We start from the raw sequence: 6,445 nt of genomic DNA, 5'->3' as shown, positions 1-6,445 counted from the left end.
GTGCTGTATTGCTGTACTCATTGACAATAAAGGCCAATGTCATGTATACTGGTGGTTGTGTGGAGTACTATTTTACAAAGGTTTAGAGAAAATAAAAAGGTAATATTACTCATTAATAAAAACAGTTAATATTACTCATAAATATTGTTTTTAAATGTTTAAATGTTCAATTATTTCTACTCAATTTTATTTGTTAATGTACCAGATGCAGTTACTCAGATTTACTTAATTTTTTTACTTGCATTTACTCAATTCATACAGTATATTTCATTGATTTCACAGCTTTAAAATTTACTCAATTTTTTTGAGTGTAAAAATGTTTCACCAATAAAATTGAGTAAATAATAGTTAAACTTTTTACAGTGTGTAAGTGAAGTTTAAAAATGACATACAGGTTTGGAACAACACAAGGGTAAGTAAATGAAATCCTTTTTTTAAGTTTGTTTTAACTTCCCTTTAATATTTAGTTATTGTTGATTATTTTATGTGTAATTCCTATATCTGAGCATGTGATGCATTTCCCATGCTGTCATTTTTGGGGATTGATCTCAGAGGGTGTCTAAGTAAAAGCATAAAATTAAACAAATAAATCTCCACTGTAAATCATTAATGACAATCAGTAAAAATGTCCATCAGAGAGGATGCTGGCTGAAAAATTCTAAGAGTTAGAATGTTTTTAACTGATATTTTAAACCAGTGGTAAAATAAAGCATAAACAATAGGATTCAGACCTGAGTTTATATAGATGGTCCATGTTAGAAATGTCAGTGCAGTGGAGGAGACTGTTTTTGTTAGACAACCAATGAAGAACGGAATCCAGCAAAGAAGATAAGCTGTCACAATGATTCCTAATGTCAGAGCAGCTTTGCTCTCAGATTTCCTCCTAACTGAAATATCTATTACACATTTAAAACCCTTCATTTGAGAGTTAATAACTTTGACTTGCCTTTGCACAACATAAAATATCCTCAAATATGCAGTGATGATTACAGTACAAGGAAATAAAAGAGAAACTATTAATTCAATGAATCTCCAAGCAGGTGTTATCAAAACAATACACTGGCCGTAACAGAGTGTTGTGTCAGACATATTAAAATATCCGTTACTTATTACAAACCAAACAATGTACACTGAACAGCAAAACCAGCAGAGACAAATGCTTATTAAGGTTTTAGTTGTATTAGTTTTCTGTGGATACAGTAAAGGGTGACACACAGCCATATAGCGATCCACAGCAATTAATACCAAATTACTAAGAGATGTAATATGGAGCAACCTAACGATGATCACAAACAGTCCACAGTAAGTGTCTCCGAAGTACCAGCATGTCTCAATTTGCTTGATTCCCTCTATGGGTATCAAAAAAAGTCCAACAAGCATGTCATCCACAGCCAGAGAGAGAATGATTAGGTTGGTTGGAGTGTGAAGCTTCTTGAAGTGAGAGATGGAGATGATCACCAGCAGGTTCAGAAACACTGTCCAGGCTGACAACAATAATACAAACATATAGAAGACATTATGTTCAAAACTGGAGCGTTTTCCCTTGATGCATGATGAGTTGATGGCAGGAAAGCAGTACTGAGTCTCATGATTGTCTGTCTCATTAGCCATGAGTGAGTCTCCTTCTGTTAGGAGTTCGTTCTGCTCTCCTTACTGTGCTTTCATTTATAGTGTCTAGGTCACACTGACCAACCCATCTAACGCCCACTCTGATTGTGAGCAATTATATTATAATAAAAATCACCTCTCTCCATCTCTAGGCTATTTATCCTGTAGTGTAAAAAAAAAAAAGAAAAGCTAAGTAAAGTCAAACAGAGTTGTGGAACCACAAACAGTTAATTTGTAAATTGTAACATGACATTACAAAGTAGTCTGACTGACAGCTTTTGTGAAGGAATCGATATGTAATATTAGTTTTGATCTGAATGTTCCTCCTTCCAAATTTTCAAGTTATTTTTGTGAATGGATGAGTTATTTTCTTATCAAGGTGCAGGAATTGGTTTTTGTCACAGTGTTTCTATTGTGTTAATACTGCTTACAAATGCCTCTCCTCTTCCCTGCTCAACAGGATAAAGTACAGTATCTAAGTGTAATACATTCTAAACATTCTCATTTATAAGTTATATATCACTTAAAAAATGACAACAATATTTATGGTAGTTAAGACTGGTGAAGTTTGGAACTGATAAAATTAAAAACGCCTTCCACTAACCACTAACCTACTTAGCCTCAGCATAATCTCATACGATCATGCTATCCAAATCCGGAGACTGATCAAACTTTAGTTTCATGTTATCGCTAACATTCTTTGGCTTTCTACGATGCTCAGAACTCGCTCTGATTCTGCTACATTTAATCCTTCTATCCACTCCTGTATTTTGGATATCAAGATACAGGTGTTGGTTTTCCTGCTGGACATCACTGCCTGACGCACCTCCACAGTGCCTTTTGTACTGGTGTGCCATGACACCTCACTGAACACTTCTGTAAACCTGAGCGGGTCGTCAGCTGGGGACCACCACTCATCGACGTTTCGCTCCTTTAACCCCAGTACGTCTCGTGGTGGCAGAGCGATGGCAGGGATCTCTCCCTGCCACCCCCTGCTGATGCCCTAGGTGTTTACCCCCCAACCCTTCTCCTTCCTCCTTAGCCACAGCCAGAAGATGCCTTTCTCTGCCTCCTCTGCCAGCTCTTTCATGGCTTTCCGATGCATCGCTCCTGTGCATCCCATGTCGCGGAGTAGGCGAGCGGTTGAGGAACCTACGAAGCCCCTACACCCCACTTCCACAGGGCATATAACGGCTTTCCAGCCCGCCTCCCTGCACTCTGCCGCCAGATCAGAGTACTTGGCTCGCTTCCGCTCAAACGCGGCCTCCACCCCTCCCTCCCATGGTACAGTGAGTTCCACAAGGAGGACGGTCTTGCAAGCCTCTGACCACATGAGGAGGTCGGGCCGCAGGGATGTTTCCACTATCTCTCTGGGAAACTGGAGCTGCTTTCCCAAGTCGACCCTCGTGGTCCACTCACTTCCCGGTTAGAGGAGCCTTGCTGTATCTCTCTGGCGGGAGGGTCTGACACTCTCTCCAGCTCTCGCGAACTGGATGGAATGTCGTCCTCGAGCGGAAGGTCTACTGTTCGCCTCCTTTCTGCATGACTCTGACACCTCTGCCAGCTTTTTCAGTACTTGGTCATGTCGCCACCTGTAGCGGCCTTGGGACAATGCCGTCGTGCAGCCCGACAGGATGTGCTGGAGGCTTGTGTTGCTGGTGTTGCAAAGGGAACAGGTCTCTTCGGCACCAAACCATTGGTGGAGGTTTCGGGGACAAGGCAAGGTGTCATAGGTTGCTCTGATCAGGAAGCTGAGCCTAGCTTGGGGGATCTTCCATAGGTCGTACCATGACATGGACCTGTCTGTGAGACCTTCCAATGACGTCCAACGTCCTTGCTGGCCCTGGGACACCGCTTTGATGTTAAGGCGTTCGTGCTCAGTTCTTGCCACTTCCGCCACCACCATGGCTTTCCAGTCTTCTTTGGAAGCCTTTGACCAGAACAAGGGAATATCGCCCCTCCCAAGGCCTGCTCGACCCTCCTGGACTCTGCCGACCACCTCGTGGTGCTTCAGCCTGCCGATTGCCATGTCGACCTCTTCTTGGGCTTTCCACTTTCTTCCCGTTCTTATCTGGGTGCCCGCTGCTCTCACCAGCTGGTCAGTGGTTTCCCTCAGCTCCAGCACCAGCCGAGCCTTCTCTTGCTTGTATCCCACGCTGATGGATCGCAGTGGTAGTTGTAGCGTGTTCCTCCCGAAGAGATTACTATCCACTCCTCAGATACACTCATCGTTTTTAAGAATACCGCGTTAAGACTTTGCGGGGCCCTGGGCTAACGCAGCTTCGAGCTTATAGAACAATTTGAACTGAAATTTTATTGCAACCATGTAGCCTATGAATGCATTTTTTATGAAAGAGAACATATAAAGTGTGGGCTGCTTTTGGTGCTTGAATTTGGCTTTTATTAATGAGGTCCAAGTTTAATAGCTAAGTTTTTTTATTATTACAATTTTGTTTCTCTATTTAACAACATTAACTTAGAATAGTGAAAGACATATTCCCTCGGGTAGATTGTATGTTTTCTAGGAACAGGGCTCGCAAAATCGCTAGCCCAACGTCCCGGGGCTATTGTGTTTTCCTGTCGGGCTATGTTACAAAAATGAATCAGCACCTAACGGCTATCTAATGCAGATCTCCCGTGGGTCCTTAAAACTCTTAAAGTGAGTAGTATCAAACTTAAGGCCATGAAAATATTTAAATATGTTTAATAGTATAAGAAAGGTCTTAAATATAATTTCAAGAGTTCTTAAAGTTGGGGACAAAAAGACAAGAGTCATGATATGGCTAGATTATACTTCAAAAGGCAATGATTTTGTCGAATAAATGTGAGTGCTGCCTGTTTCAATTCAAAACGCGGTACAGATGTCTTTATTTGAATGTATCTGAAGGGAACCAACTCTCGTCATGGCAGATAATGAATTTGCATTTCCAACAATCCTTTCTTGCGGTTTATGGTAAGATCAATGAAAAAATCAACTTATGTTGTTTTTTTTTATGCAGAAAACACATAGAGTTTTAAATGAGAAAGAAGTTAATGTGCCTTCTAAAAATCTAAACAATTAACACAGTAATATTTATGTTTTAAAGTGACAATTTATATGCTTGATTTATCCCTTTTCATAAAATGGTCTAAAGGCTGAAATGCTGTTGAATACAATTTTTGTTTTTGTGAAATCCTGTATCTAAACTGTAAATCATGCAATTTTATGGCCCAATACTGTATGTTACCACAGACGTTGTCTAACACCACTCATACTGTAACGAAGGCGTCGTGACAACAGAGTTGAGAATCCAAATGCAGGCTTTATGGGGTGCATCATGGGGGCCTATCAGGACTGCCTATGCATGGGGCCCAATATCTTGTGCAACGCCCCTGCCGGGGTGAATGGTAACCTCCCGCTCTCTCTCTCGTGAAGCCAACAAGGAAAGGACTAAAACTGTAATTCATCAAATGGTCGCTTGAGGCTGGCTGCAAAAGAGAGTCAATCCCATAGACTCCCCATGTTAAAATGCCCAACTTTACAGCAGAAAAAAACATGTTTACAGCCTGGTTGAAAAAATTATTTTGGTCTATATAACAAATTTTTCCCTGCATGACAACTGTGGTCGTGGGTGGGGTGGGGGGGTTATAACTAATCCGTTTAAATTATATTAAGCCTTAAAGTTCTGCATAATTAAGGGCGTGGTCACTTGAGTGACATGTGGATTGCCACTGCTGACACTGCCATCGAGCTAGGTGGGTGTGGCTTAAGCAACCAGCTCCCGCCTTTTTGCCCATTTTCGATTGTCCGGGAGAGTCGCGCCGTGATGCACTGCCAAGATGGTGATGGCCCGCTCTGCACACTTTTAGCTTCAAAAAGCTCTTCAGGAGTCTACAGGTGTCGTCACGGACACTACGTCCATGTTTTATACAGTCTACATTTTACATCTTTATTATTTCTGTTTTAACGTTTTTTCATACAAGATTTATATTTAAATATGTTAGCAATTACTCAATTTACTATTTTACTAATTTACTGAGGTTGCATCATTGTTAACTTACGAAAATGATGATAATTTGGTGGATAATTAAAAAATGTTCGTTAATCACAGTAGTGTATTCATTCTGATGTAAAATTAACGGTCTCCTGAGGGTGCTCTACAACCATCTTATCTGAGCTCAATACGCTGCTTGAGCGAGTGGAAAGAATCTAAAAATAATAAATACATTAAATTATGAACATGTGTTAATGTATGTTTGTTTTTGTTCTCAGTATTTTAATAGCATTTAATTATTATGAACATAAAACCATTAAATTTTTTTTTATTATATACCATCGATGAAACCACAAAGCTGACGCGGAGGTATTTAGAATTGCAATATATATAGTCATTTTGAGTATTATTGCTATTAATATTATTTTCTAAAATAAGGTACATGTAATATTAAAAGTACATATGGCAATGTTTTTGCAACAGTTCCAAGTATCACTCGCAGTGTATAGAGCTCGGGTGTAGACGTCATGGAATGGTGCATTGTGGGTAACGGCGGCCATTTTAGAGGCAATGCAAAGCCGGTTTGTAATAAGATAATAGCCGGTCTCCAGAAAAAGTTATAGAACGTGACAAAAAAAGTAACCTATACCTATACGGTCAAACTTAATAATGAAGCCAAACAACGCTACTTAAAAAAAAGAGGTTGTAGGCGGAATCGATCCCTATGAACACATGAAAGTTTACCAAGCCTCAGTTTTACTGATAATTTCTCCTACCGGGTCTGTGGAGTGAGCGCTTACACCTCCGATCAATTAAAAAATGTAAAGTCACTGGAGGCTCACCTGCAGTTCACAAATGGATCT

The 6,445-nt window shown here is 40.3% G+C and overlaps 1 pseudogene; it reads right to left on the bottom strand.

Moving 5' to 3' along the window:
* Positions 1–606: 606 nt before the first annotated feature.
* Positions 607–1,665, bottom strand: LOC132127019 (trace amine-associated receptor 13c-like; annotated as a pseudogene).
* Positions 1,666–6,445: the final 4,780 nt, after the last annotated feature.

The sequence above is a fragment of the Carassius carassius genome, chromosome 45, assembly GCF_963082965.1.
Source record: "Carassius carassius chromosome 45, fCarCar2.1, whole genome shotgun sequence".
NCBI classification, from domain to species: Eukaryota; Metazoa; Chordata; class Actinopteri; order Cypriniformes; family Cyprinidae; genus Carassius; species Carassius carassius.
The sequence above is the reverse complement of the archived record's forward strand: the minus strand, read 5'-3'. Positions and strand labels throughout refer to the sequence as shown.